The sequence below is a fragment of the Emydura macquarii genome, unplaced genomic scaffold (assembly GCF_026122565.2).
Source record: "Emydura macquarii macquarii isolate MOO-44397 ecotype Brisbane River unplaced genomic scaffold, CSIRO-AGI_Emac_v2 contig_2205, whole genome shotgun sequence".
NCBI classification, from domain to species: domain Eukaryota; kingdom Metazoa; phylum Chordata; order Testudines; family Chelidae; genus Emydura; species Emydura macquarii.
Window position 1 is genome coordinate 13,768,647 of NW_027132342.1, and position 17,834 is coordinate 13,786,480.

Genomic DNA, 17,834 nt, shown 5'->3' on the forward strand with positions numbered 1-17,834 from the left:
CATTCCTGTACCATTTGATATCTAATAACACATAGAAAAGAGGTGGGATCAGCTTTTAATCAAGTTATAGGAAGATTTTTAAACTTTGTTTTTGGATGTTATTGGCGGTGGTACTTCTCACTTAATGCAGATGCATTTAAACTTATTTAACTCTCACTTAAATCAGTTGAATTTCATTTAGTAATATACTAGTACATGCTAAACAAGGATTAAATGGGTTTAAGTGCACCTACATTAGAAAGTATAACCTATTTAACTACACAGACTTCAAATTAATTTAGTTAAGACTGTACAACTTTTCTAATATAGAAACGCCCAAAGTATTAAGACACAATTGGAAATAGATGCACATTGGGTAAATGTCAATATGTATTTATATAATATCACACTGAATTTGCTCATTAAGTTTGCTTCTTTTGAGTGTGCAATCTTTAAAAAAAAAAGAGTCCCTAAGATGGTGTGTGGGGAAAGCCTACTTACAGAACAGGTGTGACATTTAACAAACTCTCCTAAGGCTAGAGGTTTTTGCTACATGATTTTTTCTGTGGAGAATTTTGTTGTAGAAAGAAATCAAGTATGAGAAAAAAGTTTTGCAAAAGGCAAAAGACAAATACTTCTTTTAAACCTCTCATGCTGTTCAAAGTCTCATGAATCAGTACCATGTTGATCAATCACACCAGCTTCCAGAGTGGGGAGGGGAGGAGCATGCAGGGGTGGGGCCTCAGGGGAAGAAGCAGGGCAGGAGGGGAAAGGGGGCAGGGCTGTCCATTTTCAGCAATTAGAAAGTTGGCCCCTCTAGGGAGGGTGGATATGAAGCTGGCAAGGAAGAGGTCTTTGCAGCCAATCTATTATAGTTATTTTGCTTTTAACAGTCTAACTGCAACTCTCAGATCCAACAGAAAACACATTAAATCCTTTGAACCTATGAAATGATGCATTATTGAAGTCACAGTAGGGGAGTCAACTCAGTTTAGAAGACATAAAAGACTAACTCTAGAATAAGTGTCTTTTTCCATTACAAGGTAATGGCTAAAAAAAACATTTTAATTTAGGAAGAAGATGCAGTCACAAAGGGAACAAAGGGAAAGGGGAAGGAAGACCGGAGGAGGGGAAAAAAACCAAAAACTAAATGCTTCCTTCCAGAATGCACCAAAGAGACAATATCTCCCTAGCAAACTCTCTCTTTTAAAAATATACCAAAATGAGATAAACAACACCTCAACTTCTCATTAACCCCACATCCACAAATACTTCTCACATGGTATTTGTAGATCACTGCAATGTATGCTCTCTCCAGAGCCGCAAGTGTATGTTATTAGAATAGGTTAATTCATTTAAGATCTTAAAATTTGCCTCCATAGACACTGTCATTGCATTGGCTACTATTGTAAGTTAGTGACATCAGAACTATTGAATTATGAAACTCAGGTTACAGAAAACTTTATACATATTTTAAAAATGAATCTTATATACTTTCTAACTTCCTCCTCCTCTTAGGTGATGTTCCTCTCATTCAGAGTTTTTATTAGTTATAATATTGGCAAATGCTGCTGAAGGAATAACACATGCAATCTACAAATACCTCCAATGTATGTGCAATACACAAATACTTCCCCACTGTTCCACTCCAGCTGCAGATGGTATGTGTGAGGGGAGAAAGAGAATAAAAACCATCCCACTTAAATCTGGTCACCTGTGGCATGATGGGAGCAAACAGAACAGACCAAGTCCTTATCTAGTTCTATGTAATCTCATCTACTGAAGGTAATCAGAGATGAAATACAGCAAATGAAAATGATTTGAACCCAGCTGAAACTCTAAGTGGCCAAAATTTTGTTGCTTTTTTATAGGAGTATAAATGACTACAGATACACTAAACAAACCATTATCAAATCTCTTCTGTGACAGAGCTCTCTGTTGAAAGGGACAAATAAAAATAAATGCATTAAGTAACAAATCACAGGGATGAGGTGTTTACAGACATTATCCCAGAGGATTACAGACTTGGTTTTGCTCCCCTATCTGTTGTTAGTTTTCCATTTTTATTTTAATACTGTAGCCATTATTACCAACACCACCAAAAGCCTATTGTTCCTCCCTCGTTCTGGATAGTAAGCACATAATCTCTTTAATTTGTACAGCGAGGCTTTGGGTTTACTTTAAAGATACATACAATAACCTTAGTGATCACAGCCCAGTTTTGAAATAAGTCCTGCGAGTCTTGTCAAACTGTCTAATGCTTTAATTATTAGTTGCTTTTGTTTGTTTTGTATTACAGTAGTCACTACAGGCCCCAAATCAGAGATCATGGACCCATTGTGCAAGGTGCTGTACAAACATATAACAAAAAAACAGTAATTGCTGCAAGGAGCTTTCAATCTATAGTGCAAGCAAGAGACAACAGAAGGATAAGGGAGACAAAGAAGCACAAGGTAACAGTTGAGATGATTATGGGAAGTGTAATAAGCAATGGTCATAGCACAACAACTTTGTGCATCTCAAAGGGAGTAGTCACTCTCTCAAGTAGTCCCATCCGTTTAAATGTAAATTCTCCTCAGGGTGTGTAACAACCTCACAGTATGGCCCAACATGCAGACTAGGGCTGATGAGAGAGCACATGTTTACTTAAGATCTTAACCATGGACTCCAGAGGAAATAAAATGTTACGCTGAGCCCCAAAGCAGACTTTTAGAAGGTTTCACCAAGTTGCCATTAAACTAGTGGCATGCCTTTCAACCTCTTTTTATAAACTACAGACAACACAATACACAAGATCTCCTTTATCTCGAAGAACTGTTTTCAGAAGATATTGTGATTCACAAAAAAACCAAACAGGTAACCATCTTTTTTGTTTTCTTCAGAAACATTGCTTCTAATCTAGAAATGATAAACTACTGATATAAGAACATGAATATTAAACTACTTAGTGTTTAAAACGGGACAACTTTTTTCTTGCATATTTGCACATGCTGTGATGTGCTTCTCACCATATGAAGTTTAAGAATGCTGAATTCAAGCATATAGGTATCATATATTATTATTAACCATGTTTATTATAGTTATGCCTAAGGACCAATTTGTCTTGTGAGATAAGTAACCCTTTCTCAGGACAAGCACCAAGCAAACTCAGCTGAATTTAAAAAAAAAAAAAAAAAAAAAAAGGCAGTTCTGTACTAAAGGCCTGTTCTTGAGAGGCAATGAGCACCACTGAATACCCAACAGAAGTTGCTTATCATAAAAACCTTTCAGGATCAGACACTAAATTTCTGATAAAACTCAAGTCAATGCGAGTCTTGCTATTGATTCCCATGGGGCCTGAGTTGGGCCCTAGCTGCTCTGGAATATGCTTGAGAAAATGTTATAAGTTGTTATATTTCTAGAAAGTTAGCCCCACATCAGGTTTTATTGGTCCTCTAACAATCAAGAACAGTTCAATGGGCTTGGAATAAAAGTGAGCATTTTGTCCGTATCATATTCCATATTCAATGATGAAGCAAATTTTTCTAACTTCTTTGAGTGTCCATGGGTTCTTGATTTATATTACATGCAGAGTATGGGACACATACACCAGTGTTTTAATTAGAACTTTGTGTCTTTATCTTCCCATCTGTAGTCTTAAAGGCAAGTCATTTTACACAAACTGTCCCAAGCTTGGAAGGAGATTCTCCGCTTTTTGGAATCCTTGTCATTTTCTGATACAAAACTCTAAGGATGCCAGAGAATCTCAATTCTTAATCTACTTGTCTGATGCAGATTTGGAGAAAGATGAAGAAAAAAAAAACAAAGCTGTAGGTATGAGAGAAGCTTGGACCTTCACAGCTGCTGTCAGAGGCATGTTAAACACACACATGCACACACACCACTCACACTAGATGTTCAGCATAGAATATTCAAGACATAAAAAATAATGCCAGGATTCACTTTCAAACCAGGCCTCAGCGGAGCAAGCTACTCCTGAGCCACAGACTGCAATGACACCTCACATGTCTACTCACACATGCCAAACACACTTAAAATCATCACAGGACCCCTTTTCCCACCCAAGTACAAACCCATTACAGGAGCCTCTTTAATCAAAAGTACTCTCAAGTGAAAACAACCATAACACTTAGTACTTACCTAATGCATTTCATCTTCAATGCACTTTACTAACATTAATTAAAATGCCAAGGTATAAAGATAGTCACTTTTAGGGGGAGGGCTGAAGTTAGGGTGAGCAGATGTCCCGATTTTATAGGAACAGTCCCGATATTCAGGGCTTTTTCTTATATCGGTGCCTATATTACTCCCCACTTCTTGTCCCAATTTTTCACACTTCCTCTCTAGTCACCTTAATTGAAGTGGAAGAAAAGGTGGATCATGGTAGCAAACCAGATTAGTGCACTATTAGTGTTTCACTTTGGAGGCTTGGGTTTTATTCCCACCCATAGGACTCAAGTGAAAATGAGTTCTGCTCAAGACAGACTGTGCTAAAATAGCAGAGAATACTGCAGTATATGTTATTAAGGGACACTGGTTCAGCTAGCTTGTACAACACCCTATCCACACTATAAGCACGAGTTAAAGAACAGCAATCAGACTCATTTTCATGATGGAAAAATGTAATCAGAAAATATTAATTTAAAGAAAAAGCAGCAAATTTCATTCCTACATTTTAAATTCCATCACCTGCCTAATAAGTAAAAGCTTTTAACATCAGTAATCTGTTTAGCATGAAGGACCATTTCCTTTGCCATTTCTCACTCTTAAGAATTTCTAAAAGCACCCATCATTGGTAGCATCAAGACATCAGATACAAAATTGGGATTTGCCTACGTTCGTCCATTAAGTGCCCACCTGGTTTCAACCATTTTCTTTATCTAGGATGCTCAGTTGCTCTTTAGCCATAGTGTAAAAGGATGTGTCATGCAGCATGCTGTAAAGCGGGCCAGGTTCAGGCTCATGATGAGCTCTGGTAATAGAGTAGTTCTCTGCTGGGGACCCTCCACTGAGAGCTCTCTGCCCCCAGAAGTTTCATCCTATGCTCTGTCGGCCAAATGTCATAGCTGAGCACAGTTCTGTTCATGGGTCATAGATTGGAGAAGCTGTCTCTAAAAGCAAGATTCTGCCATCCTTATTCACTCCAGGACCAGATGCACAAGGTATTTAAAATCCTGACAATTAAGGGCCTGCTCTAAAGCTTATTGAAATCATGGAAATATTCTCATTGACTTCAATGGGCTTTGGAACAAGCTGAGGGACTTTGATTAAAAGGATCAGGAACTTGAATTGGGTCCAGATAGGAACTGGCAGCCAGTGGAACATGAGGAGCACTGGCATGATGAACTCACTTTGATTTTTAGATCTTAGAAAGCAGGTTATTTGCACTACCTAGAACTTTCACAGTCATCCCCAGGCAGAGTGAGCTGCAATCAGTGACAAATTCATGGATCACAGTGGCCAGGTTCACATCCCAGAGGCATGACTAGTTGAAGATAGAAGGTATTTCCTGGCACTGTGGCAATATGCTTATCTAGGAGCAGTGGCGAGTCTAATAAGAACCTCAGACTGTGTAGTACCATGAAAATAAGATAACAGATTCTCTGCAAAGGCTGCATTCAGTGTCATAACCAACTCCTCTAAGTGTTTCTCTCTTCCTACCAGCATTGTCTGTGTCTTGCCAGAATACTACCATTCTGTCCATGGCTTAAATTTCACCAGTGACCTCATTTTACTGTGGTTAGTAAAAGGCTCTAAGCCATAAACTTATAGTTGCACTCCTGATTTAAAGCAGACATCCTAGACCCAGTCCTTGGTAATCAGAGTTGTTATATGAGGAATTCAGATACGCATGTGTGGTACAGCTAAGGGGGGTTGGGGCGGGGAGGGAGGGGGGAAGAAAACACAAGGGAACCTGGACTGACTGCTATATGGGATGGTTGACTCAGCACCTGCCATGTCAGATTCATTTCACCTGCATAAATTAGCATTATTGAACAGATGCAGTGGGATCAGTCTTCATCCTGCAAAAGGATTCCAATAGGTTGGTCAAAAAAGTTAGTTTTATAGTCTACGTCTGAAGCCATTATTGGGTCATTTTTCATGAATGGCCAACAGTCTTGCCTTAGGGCTTGTCTATATGCCACGCCAATGTATGTTAGAAAGATGTGATTTCTAAAGCACACCAACATGTTCTGCACTAACTGGCCCATATAGACCCTGCTAGTGTGAACTAAAAGTTCCCTAGTGTGTTAACTACATTGACATGCATGAGAGAACTTTTAGTTTATGCCAGAATCTACATGGGCCAGTTAATGCACAATATGTTGGTGTGCTTTAGAAATCACATCCTTCTAGTGTGCATTGCTCAACCGTGTAGAAAAGTGCTTAATGTCAATGCTTATTCTTTCAGTTTTTCCTGTAAAATTTCCTCTTCCTTCTTTTGCAGTACCAACTAGCGTGCCTGCGAGTTTAAATCTTTCTGAAGAAGTACATCCAAAGCTAAGTGCTTCAGCCATTTCTTTAAATTGATCATTTTGTGCTACACTGGAGGTGATGTTGTCAGCATAAAAGAAGGTTGCAACTTTCTTATCAAGTTCAAGTCTTTGCCTTTCATTTATTTTTATGGCATAATCACGGATTGATCTATGTCATTTTGGGGTGATTGTTGAAGATGAACACAGACTGCTCCTGAATGAAACTGATCTTGAATAGCTGCCTGAAGAGCTACTGGAAGACTTGGAACAGGGATTTAAATTATAATATTTCAATGATAATGATAGCATCGGAAGTTTCTCCCCTACAAGATCCTCAAACTCATCACTGTTCTGTTCTTCCACTTCAATTAAAAAAGGTATTTAATTCAATGGCACATTTGATCTTGAAGAATCCAAATAACTGTAAAAAATCTGTTGGGTTCTTTTTAGATGAGCACAAATCCTTACTCTCTTGCTATTAAAAAAAGTGTGAAAATGTCTACATTTTACTTTAAAAGAAACAGTGTTGCAGCATCAAATATCTCAAAATTCATGAGTCAGGTTCCAATATTTATCGTTTTTAAAAATCTTATGATTTTTTTGGGATTTGCCTTCTGGCTATTGAGGCTTTAGGAGTCACATTTTTAATCTACTCTCTAGGTACCCCCTTTTTTTATACAAAAGCTGAGATTCACACATTACTACATGACTTCAAGAACTAGGGCCTTAAGAAAAAACAGAAAATAATGCAGGAGTTGGCAACAGTAGAATGATCACTTTTCATTACATTCATTCATCCAATGACTTGTTTTCTTCCACTACCTTCAACTGCAGATATGTGGAGTCAGACAAATTCATAAACTGATGTCTGGTAGTTTCTAAACATTATATTCATCCATTTGCAGTATTCATTAGCAGCAGTTTTTACTAAAGATAGCCATTTCTCATTCTATCAAGTGAATTCAGTACTGTGATGACTGAAAAAAATGAGTGGTAGGCAGCTTTATATAAAACCACCTTACTGAGATGCCCTGACCACCTTCCAGAAGTTTCTAGATTCTAGCAGGCCAAACTTCCCTTACAAGTTCACAGCTCCCCCACTCTCCTCACTTCTGTATCCCAACAGCAGTTTATTTCTCCCATTAGCCGTGCCTCTCTCACCAATCACCAATAACCTTAGCCATTCCTATCCTTCTCCAGGTTTCTAGACAGCTTCATAACTTTCTGATTGCTTCTTATGACCTAACAAGAACCTTGATGTTCTCTTCATTTTGCTTTTAACTTTTAGAATCAAGTTTTCATTCAGAGACTGAAATTAGAGTAATGTGTTTAGTATTAAAAACATTAAATGTTACATTCAACTAAATACTTCAATGACAGATTCCAACAATGAAACACCCCAGGAAACACACACTAACCCCATTTTTCCCCAAAACTCCACTGTTCCCCCTCCTGCCAAAAAAGTCCCTGGTTTTCACAATCTTGTTTCAGGGTGAACATTGCTCAACAACTCCTTTTCCCCCCAATTATAATCCTTTTTAACTTTCAAACTTCTTGTTTGCATCAGTCTATAGAATCCAAGCTAGTGGTACAAAACTGAAATGATTGTATTTTGAATATAAGCATATTCTGGGATGTTATAGAAACAATTGGAAGTGGCAGATACTGAAAACTCCAGTGTGCGGTGGTGAGTAGTAAAACTTCTCTGGTGAACAGGAGTGCAAGGGTATCAACTTTTGCAGGATATAAGCTTTCATTTAAAAAAAATAATAAATTAAGTTTCCAGCACTTACGATTGCTAAGATAAACAAATGCAGCACTGTCTTTCTGAATTTACAGACCTGCGGCTCTGGTGTCAGTACGGCTGCTCATAGCTTCCCCAAAGAGAAGCAGAGCAAAATTGATATGACACTGGTTGGTTTCACAGTTTTGCTGCTCAGCTGTGAAACTGACCAGAGTCTTAACTGATGAGTGACTGGTTGGTTGTTGCTTAGGAAAACTACAAGCAGGTAGGCACAGGAGCTATTCACACAGAATAATACTTTACACAAAACCAATAGAGGGAGGGAGGCTAGGGAATGACAAGTGCTTAGTTCCCAGCCCTCAGCAAAATACTTAAGGCTAGTGGAGGAGTAGCCATGAGAAGTCACATCTACTGCGCACAGTTAGAAGGCCAGAGGTGTGAAGAAAAGAGTTCTTCTCTTCCAAGAACTGGAAAGGGACAAAGAAGGGCTTCAAGTTTACCAAACAACTGCTAGATCATGGTTGCTAATTAAAATGGAGTTCCCCCAGCAGAGTCAGGGACAGCACTCTGATGGGAATCCCAACATCCTCCCACTTCCCAGCATGTATAACCTGGAGGGACTGTGCACACTCCAGACATCTCCCGGAAAAGAAATGGATATTGCATTTTTAAAAAAGAAACATACAAGTTAATGCCAGTGCAGCTAACAAGAGGATCCCCAAATATATCTGGTGATGGATCATTAATATATAGTTTTTCAAACAAGCCTAGCTGTCTGGAGAAAAAAATTGAAAAGGGCCATATGCTTCTCTTGATTCATGCACACAACTCCCATTGACAACAATAGGAGTTCTGCATGTGGATTGAAGTCAGCATAAGTTACAAAGGCTTTGTAGTCACATTACAAGTTTCACCCCACATTAGCCATCAGCTTTGCAGACACCAGGCAAAAAGCACTAGGTCTCAAAAAGAGAGAGTTTGTAGCAAGGCATAGACAGGAATACAGACGGAATTCATTAAGCATAGGATTGATTCTACCAAGCACCATGAAATGATTCCCACTTAGGTCAACAGGACTACTCCTTTGAGTAAGGATTAGTCACATCAGTAAGAGTTTGGAGGACTGTGTCTCAGTTTAGCTTGTAGAGGAATCTTTCAATTCAGTAACATAAATATACATAGATGTACACATTTCAGCATTCCCCTCCCCAAAAGAATCTCTTTGGCATGAATACTATTATAGCCAACACACGGTCTTATGTTGTTCATTTTCTGCAGATCAGGCATTAATAGGAATTGGTTACCTTAAGCTGCCTAAAGGCATGGCTACATTCACCACTGCTCTATACCAGCAGATCTCAAACTATGAGGCCGGCCCTCAAGGGAGGAATGTGTTATGGGGGGCTTGAGCAGTGTGTGTGTGTGTGTGTGGGTGGGGGGGGCAGGGTTGTTTTTGAAGAGTTATGGCTGTCAGCCCCAGCAGAAGGGCTATGAACACCCAGGAAGCGGGGATAAAGAGGACAGCTGGAGCTCAGCCCCCACCCTCAATCTCAGGCAACTCAGGCTCAGTTCCCCAGCTCCCCACATCCCTCACCTGGAGGTGACAGGGCTGTGGCTATCAGCCCCAAGATGGCAGCAGCAGTGCAGATGTAAGGGTAGCAATGGGGCACCAAGTCTGCTGCAAAAAGTGATATTGATACCACCCTTACTTCTGTTCTGTTGCGGCGCTGTCTTCAGAGCTGGGCGCCCAGCCAGCAGCCTCTGCTCTGCCTTCAAAGCTGGATGGTGGTTTATGTACTTGAGGAGACTGGGGGGCACAAACAACTACAAACACAAAAAAGGGGGGCCTGATCAAATAAGTTTGAGAACCACTACTCTATATTATGGTTTATTAGGGACCACACTTGGACATTCAGGTAAGTTCAATAGCTGGCACAGGGTATCTGACATATTACTATTCAATACTACTCTTTATTCTCCTTCCACCAAACTTGGTGCAAACACCTACAAAACCTGAAATCAAACCTATGTTGTGCAAATGACAGAACTGCTACACTCATTCTGGCTATTTTGTTAAATCTCTAACCACACACTGGTACCAAAATATCTGCAAATTATGCTTCCTTTTTTAACTATCAGTTAGAGAGAGTACTTACTAATGCACTACATCAGAGATGCAAAGTACAGCACAGACCCTGAGCATTAAATGTAGAGAGGGCCAGGGATGGAAGGAAGCTAACCTGTGCCACAGTGGGAAATTAAAAACACCAATCTAATTAGTCACCAGTGATTACGCAGCCACTGCGGAGTTTACATGCCTTGCAGTCCTGCTGACCAGAGATTTTCCAATTTAGGATTTCCAGTCACAGGGCACCAGAGCAATGAGAATTTCAGACCATGCCGTTTTTAAACCTGGATATACCTATCTATAATTTTTCAGTGTTAAAAAGTCTAGTTCATAATGACATCTGCCCCACAGTGGATATTTAACCTCATTTTTGCATTTTGGTAATGGCTAAAAGACTGCAGTAGAGTTCTTTATAAACTAATCTTCAATAGCCTATTTTCATTGGTAGCAGAAACCAGCATTTCTCTATTAGGATTTAGTTAAAATTTTTTCCTCTGTGGACTCACCACTTACATTTACACATACTGATTTTCCTTTCAAGTGTAGGACTTAATGGTGTTAGTGAGAGAGGGTTGGGGGTCTTCGTGTGTAATAGTTTCAATTACATTAATTTTTGTGTTTCCACCACTGAGAAAGAAAAAGCTAGTCCCTCTAATGTATTGTTGAAGTAGGATGTTGAAGAATATGTGTAGCAATGCACTAAACTGTATATCCGTATGTAGCAACGAAACTAGCTCCCTCCTTTTGTTTTAAGCAGAGGACACATAGGCACTTAAAGAAACTAGGCAACCTTTCAATCCATTTATCACATTTTCTGTTGTTCCTCTTTATGAGCAAGTGAGATAATAAATGTTGTACAAAGAAAATTAATCTGTATCCAGAGGAGTTCATTAAATAAAAAGTGTTGACCGGTTAGTAATTACCAAGTCTGGTTTTAATACAGTATTTTGTTTCAGCTTGTGTTCTGACCCAATTCCTCCCCCTTTTCAATGTAGTAACCCAAAGAGAGCTGTAATATTTAGAGATATCTGACTTTACTGGTATTTCTCTCAAAGTCCACACCCTCTGAAGTATGAAATTAATGGCATTTAGCCCTAGAAACACTTTTCTCTAGCAATCTTAAACAAATGCTGTACAAGACAAATTCTACACACAAAAGGTAAGATCAGTACAGAAATGGCATGAGAACTGTTCAGATGCTTTTCTGGGTTAATCAGTTAATTCTCACCAATGTGACAATGTGTGACTGACAAATAAGGCTCCATTTGCTTTCTGGCAATAACCCACCTCCAAATTAAAAAAGAGAAAGATGCTGCAGTCAGGTGAAACACCTAAGAAATAAAGAAGATTGGTTGGTTTGATACTGTACCAGGGAAGGAACTTGATTTCATACTAACCAAATCAGAGGGTCTTGTGAGCACATAGTACAAAATAGGACTCTTTCCAAAAGCACTTACGGAAGATGTTGTCAAACTTCAGGTTACCTCTACAGAGGCAGCAAATTGCTATGTGTTCCCTAGGAAGGTCAGTTCAATTAAATGACAATTCACAGACATGGGATAAGAGCAGAAATCTGTCCATGTGACACACCGAACAGGGGGCTGGGGGGAAAGGGGTGCATCCACCTCATTATCAGAATGTTCCAATCAAAAAGTCATTTAGCCCTGAATTACCAAGCATGATACAATCTGTTCCCAGAAAAGGTCCTGTTTCACTAGATGGTCTATCAGCAGTAAGTGACTATTTAATAAATGTAGATACATGGGAGTTGTTTAAAGCCTATTGATCCTCCAGAAGAAATGGACAAGGTTGATAATGAGCCACTTTTTTTATTTAACTTAATCAATTATATCAAACCAGCCAAAAAGATCTTTTCTTCAAATGTTAAAGTGACCTTCCTGGCACACAAGCATGTGTATTTTAAGCTATTTAATGACACAGTAAAAAGACATTGAGTTATCTGCCTTGTCTAATAAAAGAAAGGCATGTTTTTTCTCTCTGGCTGCCCCGCTTCCTAAGCAGTGAAATGCTGTATTGTGTGAGCCCAACTCAGCCTAGCTGCTATCCCCCCACCCTGAAGTCTACCATGCAAAGCGGTTGAGGTGTAGAAAGTGCTTACAGCCACATAGGGAGGGACTGATGTAACACAACAGAAACTCTTCCTAAATAGAAGTTTTCTTCCAAAGGCCACCTGCAACACCCTTCCCTCTCCTCCCAGCCCCTCCCAAAAAAACAGGGTCTCTCGTCTGTTTCTCCAACTCCACTAGCCGATTCCTGTGACTTTAAGGAAACCCCTTCATGCCAAAAGGCAAAAAAAAAAAAAGCCCAATAGTGCAGCTGGCGACTGCCACCTTTCTGACTTTTGTTAAGAATGGGGCAAGAAACGAGAAGGGGGGGGGAGGGAAGGGGACAACAAATGAAAATACTCCCACTAGGAGTTGGTGCAAGGAAACTCCTCTCTCAGATCTTAGACAAGTGATTTAAATGCTAAGCAAGATGAGGGAACCTTAAGGCAAAGGGACGGGCGTTGTGCCTTGCTACTTACAGGAGCGTGGAATGCTCTTTCCGAAAGGTGGCCCGGTTTGAGTATCTAATCGCCCGCAGATCTGATGGGGATTAAAATCCAGGATATAAAGCAATAACTTATTGGTCATGCTTGTTTGAGAAGGGGGGAGGAGAGGTGGTGAGACACCCCCGATTTGTTTCTATCCCCCCCCCTCCCTCCCTTTCGCAAACCATTTGTCTCTAAAGCAGCAGCGACCAGCCAGTTAAGCAGCACCTTACCTTCTCGGCTCGGCTGCGGAGTGGGGGCGGATCGGATGCCGGGCTGGCAGGCTCACTTCTTGAACCTCGGGACGGGTGCGGACATAGGGTCAGGCGGGAAGCGGACACGACCCCCGCTCCTGCCCCAGCACGTTGAAGATTTTCCTCCTCTGCTCTGGGGACGCGGCGTGTCCAGTTCAGTGCCTGCAGCCCAGCTCTCCAGGGGTGTCTCTCGGCCGGTCCCAGGCAAGGGAGGCGCCGGCTTCCCTGCTCTTCATGGGATGCGGGAGCAGCCAGAAGGGGGGGGTCCCCTTTCCCTCCGGGACGAGGAGCCAAGAGCTCCCTCCTCTCCTGCCTGCCCGGCTCTCTCTTCAGGGCCTGCACGCACCCTCCTCCATGCTGCCCTGGGATGCAGCCCGCCACCCCCCTCGCCAGTCCCCGGCGCCGATGCGCGCTGTGCACAGGCCCCGCCGGCGGCCAGCGGGACCCGGGGGCGGGGGCTCCGGTTCGGCCTCCTGCCCCCTCCCCGGGGCCTGCAGATACGCTCTGCGGGGAGAGGAGGCCCTGCCCCGGCCTGGGAGGCGGCGGGGAGCCCCGGGAAGGTCACGGGCGACTGGGAGCCGGGGGAGGGGGCGGCTCCAGCTGCTGCTGCTGCTGGCCCGGCCTCAGTGACTGCCGGGCACCGCGCTCCTCCCGGGCTCGCTCAGTGCCTGCGCCCGGGTCCCGCTGCCGCCAAGCTGCCCCCGGCGGGTCCCGCTGCCGCCAAGCTGCCCCGGGCGGCTCCCGCTACCAGGCTGCTCCCGCTGCCGACTCTCCGCGGGCCCCGGTGCCAGGCTGCCCCCTCTGGCGGTGCGGGTCCCGGTGCCAGGCTGCCCGCCGCCGCTGCTCGCCCCGGGCTCAGCGGCAGCTGCAGTGACTGTGTGTCTGTGTCATGTCTGTGCAGCGGAGGGCTGAGGAGCCGGAGCCGAGGCGGGGCCAGCCCGCTGACACACCGCCCTGTGACAGGCGGCGAGGGCCCAACCAGCGGCAGCCCCCTGCTGCAGAGTCCCTCCCCCTCCTCGCTAGCCTCGGGAAGAGGCCGGCTCCACCTGGGCTCGGGAAGGCGGCAGGCGAGGCGCCGGGTAGAGGGGAGCCAAGCGTCCACACGCACCGCCGCTTCCTCCACCCCCCCTGCCCCGCGGAGGTACTTTGCCTTCTGGAAAGTCTCCTTCTGATCCCTGCTAAGTGCCAACCTTCCCCGCCGGGGCTTCCCTCTTCCCCCCCCACCGTGCAGGGGAACTGGCTGCTGTCAGCCACAGGCTCATCTGGCTGTGTGTTGTTACAATCACGGTTCGGCTAATCATTTCAGCGGAGAGATCGCGCTCACCCCATCGAGCTGCTGCCTGCAAAACCCCCAAGTGGCACAGGGAAGCCCTGTGGTAAGAGAGGAAAGAAAGAAGAGTCACCAAGTATAATCATCCTGAGGCAGGGGCGTGCACAAGGACGGGCAAGAAGGGACATGCGCCCCCCACCCCGCAATAATAATCGGGGGCACAGAACTCCCGGGATCGCAGGGGTGGGAGGAGTGAGCTCCTCCCGGGGCCAGCATAGGAGGGGGAGCCCGAGGAGGGAAAGAGCCAGCTCCTCTCGCTCAGGGAGGAGGAGAGCGAGCTCCTCTGGGGCTGGGGGCACACAACGTACCCCTCCAAAAGGGCTCTCATTTAAATTCCTGTCCAAGCCCTCGTCCTCTCCTGTTTCCTTGTTGCCTCACCTCTAGTTAGATGCTTCGTTTATTCTGCAGTGTGGGCAAAAAGACTGAGAAAAAGCCTTAACTGAATTGCTGTGTAATTAATATCTGCTTTCTTTTATAGAAATATTACAAAGCAGAGAGTGTATCTATGTTCCATTTTTAGTTTTATTTTTAAAAATAAAATTGGATGTAGTTAAGGACAATCTCCATAACTAAGATAAGAACAAGATCCTTCTTCCTATTCAAAACAGGTCATTTTGTTTCTATTAAAACAGCCTGTTTCATATAAAGAAGATTTAATTGTTCTCAGAATACTTTCATCACCTCCAGAAAGTATTACCAATACAGATCCCAAAGTCAGGAGGATGCTAATTAGAGGGAAGCTGGCTGTACAGTAGCTGAAGAGTTGTGTCTTCTTTAAGAGAAAGAAGGCTCATTCAGTCACTGACTGAGAATGTCTGCCAGGGAGTAGAAATAATTGCGAGGTATATAAGCACAGAGAATATCTATGACAAATGAGTCAGTCCCAGGGCCAAATGTCCTTTTCAAACAGTATACTAGAAAAAGCCCCTCTGACAAGTAAGCAAACAATGTTAAGCTGGCTGTCAGGTTCTGCACCACCCAAACAAGATCAGTGACAGCCAGTCTTATGTCTATTAGCTCCATTTCTACCTAACCAGTGCAGTTAATAGTCTCCACAATGTGTGTATTTGAAGTGTGCCATATGTACTTCCTATCTGTATCTGAGCTCATAGACAGATGAGGTGACAGAAGCACTATTGGGATCCCTTGAACATATCTTGTATGAGATTATAGAATAATAGCTTCACATTAGGCAATGAAATTAACATAAGTTTGTGCAGGGCTAAAGTGAGGATGCAGACAAAAATGGAAGTCTTTATAATTAAAAACAGATGAATGAGTGACACCATATGTAGTGCCATGAAATCTAGTATATAAAGGCTATGTTCTCATGTGAATTCACTGTAGTGGAGTGGTAGGCCACTCCCAAGGATGAAAAGGAGCATATTTAGATATGTGTTATGTTTGCTGGCATTATTTTGCCATTTCCTCCATTTGTGTACCAATTCCTATTCACCACGCACAACTTCTGGCAAGGATTTCCATTTTTACAATTCCCAAATGGCCTTCATATAATTCTTGGAGTGTGGGTGACCTGAATTTCATAGAAATAACTCTGTTGCCACATATTCAACAATCTTAATAAACACATAACTAGTCTTTTGGAGCAAAGAAAGCTGAAAACACTAGTTTGTGTGCATAAGTTCATCTATTCCTTGTAATGTCATACCCTTTTACAGCAGTGGATCATTTTGAGCTTTGCATTGCATAATGGCATTTATCATTGGCAAGGGTTCACTTTGTACCCTATAGAACATATCAACTGTCTCTGGTTCCACTTCAGTATCCTTACCTGCCACTTCCCATAGCAAGCATGGCAAACAATCTGCATTTTACTTAAGTTGTCCCCTGCAAGGAATCCCCCACGTTCAGGTGCATCCAAAACAGATCCTGTGAAGTTCAGTTTCAACAGGAAAGAGTAGATATTTCTCTAGTGATAAGAAAACATTTTTAAAAAGTGAGGTGAAAGCATCAGTAGTTTTTATTACATCTTCCCTGGACTACTTCTTGAAACCTAGAATGAAGATGAGCTGTTATCTCTTCCAGGCAATGCTAAATACTCTTTGTGATGCTAACAAAGAGTAAGGTGTTTCTAAGCATGTACGTGTATGTGCATGCACACACATGATAGAGAGAGATTGTGATGTGAAAGTTGTGTCTCCTTAACCCAAAGCCTAGAATTGGTCCTCTTAAGGGAAAAAGTATTCCAACACCATAGAAAAAGAATTATCCAAAAGAGATTTACGGAACCTTCTAAACGCAGGGGAGGGAAAGGAAGTGTGCATCCTATAAAGGCAATAGAAATGGGCCCTCATCCTCTCTTCGGTGTGAGCAAAGGAGTTGGCTATATTGATGCTAACTGAGAAAAAAAGAACACTCCTTTAAGGTAGAAGTCTGGGAAGAGGTTAATACAAAATTGGCCCTGTGGAGAAGGATCCACAGGAAAAGGAAATGGTGTATAAGAACAGTCTCAGTTTAACAATAAATAAAGGTTTCTGGTCTGCTACTAGCATAGATGCTTTCCATATTGGGGACAGCAGTACAATGAGATTTAGACATCCATGAGATATTTTCTTGTCTCTTCAAATTTTGCCACAAGGTCATCTGCTTTAATGTTAAAGACATTAGGACTTTCCAAGGCAACTCTAGCACTTCATATTAACTTCTAGGTAGAGTCCCAAAGTACAGAGACAAGGGTGCTGTCTCAGCAGTTGCATAGTAGGAGATCTAGAGAGATATTTGACATACTAAAAGCAGCTCTTAAAAAAATCATTTGAATGGAGTAATTCTTCCTGAATTGACACTTAAAGGAATACATAAATTATTTTAATCAAATGAGCAATATCTTGGACCAAAGCAGATTGTCATACTTAGCAATCAGAGCCTATTTCCTTATTTTTCAGTGAAAGTTGTTGAAGATAGCACCTCCCTTTTTTAATCCTTCCTGAGCCTTTTCTCTAGACAGCAGAAATTAACATTAGCTGCTGGAATCTAGAGAAGGAAGGTTGAAGGTAAGTTAAAGTCTTGTTTAATGATTCAGGAAATTCATCTGGCTTCTTGATCACAAAAACAGTAAAGTTGCCTGATATAGTTCCTCTGCCATTTTAATACAGTTGACAATAGGAAGGCCCCTTTCATATTCTATTTGGACTAAAGAGTAATGAGAGTTTGTGCGGCTACTCCTAAACAATAGAAGAAAGCATAATCCAGCAATGGCCAAGCATGCAAACGTCTTTAAAGCTTTGTCAAGTTTTGTAAGAGATAGCGAGGACACAGAAAGGGTCAAGAACTTGTAAGCTGTGTGTATACTTGGAGCTGTGGCTGTGATTCCCAGCTCGAGTACACATACACTAGTTGTCATTGAGCTAGCAT

At 42.3% G+C, this 17,834-nt stretch overlaps 1 protein-coding gene and 1 long non-coding RNA gene across 4 annotated transcripts in view; both read right to left on the reverse strand.

Moving 5' to 3' along the window:
• The window catches only part of LARGE1 (LARGE xylosyl- and glucuronyltransferase 1), a 358,507-nt gene extending 344,824 nt beyond the window's left edge, over positions 1-13,683 (reverse strand). For 2 of the 3 annotated variants that reach the window (XM_067559399.1, XM_067559395.1), the window contains exon 1: positions 13,112-13,683. The gene's annotated coding sequence lies outside the window, so the exon portion shown is untranslated. Of the gene's footprint in view, positions 1-12,872; positions 12,913-13,111 lie in introns of those variants that run through there. The other variant, XM_067559397.1, reaches the window with a different exon arrangement.
• Positions 13,684-13,795: 112 nt separating this feature from the next.
• On the reverse strand, positions 13,796-16,365 carry LOC137160676 (uncharacterized). The gene is made up of 2 exons (XR_010921958.1): positions 16,255-16,365; positions 13,796-14,503 (listed from the first exon to the last, which is right to left on the reverse strand). It is a non-coding gene; the product is annotated as an uncharacterized lncRNA (long non-coding RNA).
• Positions 16,366-17,834: the final 1,469 nt, after the last annotated feature.